A 225-nucleotide genomic window follows, 5' to 3' on the forward strand; every position below is an offset into this window, starting at 1 on the left:
GCGGGGACGGGGGAGGCATCTGCAGACACGGGGCAGTGAGGGCATCGCCCACGGGAGCAGAACATCTCCTGCTCTGCCCAGGGTGCTTCATCAGCAGCGACTGCACTTGTACCTGCTCCCCCCTGAATTACCAATGACTTTTCTTCCCAGTTTCCATTACGACTGGGACGCAAGTTCTAGCAGCATGAATGATCCCATGGTGGACTCGGGAAAAGCCAGCGATAT

The sequence above is a fragment of the Antrostomus carolinensis genome, unplaced genomic scaffold, assembly GCF_000700745.2.
Source record: "Antrostomus carolinensis isolate BGI_N321 unplaced genomic scaffold, ASM70074v2 scaffold10292, whole genome shotgun sequence".
NCBI lineage: Eukaryota > Metazoa > Chordata > Aves > Caprimulgiformes > Caprimulgidae > Antrostomus > Antrostomus carolinensis.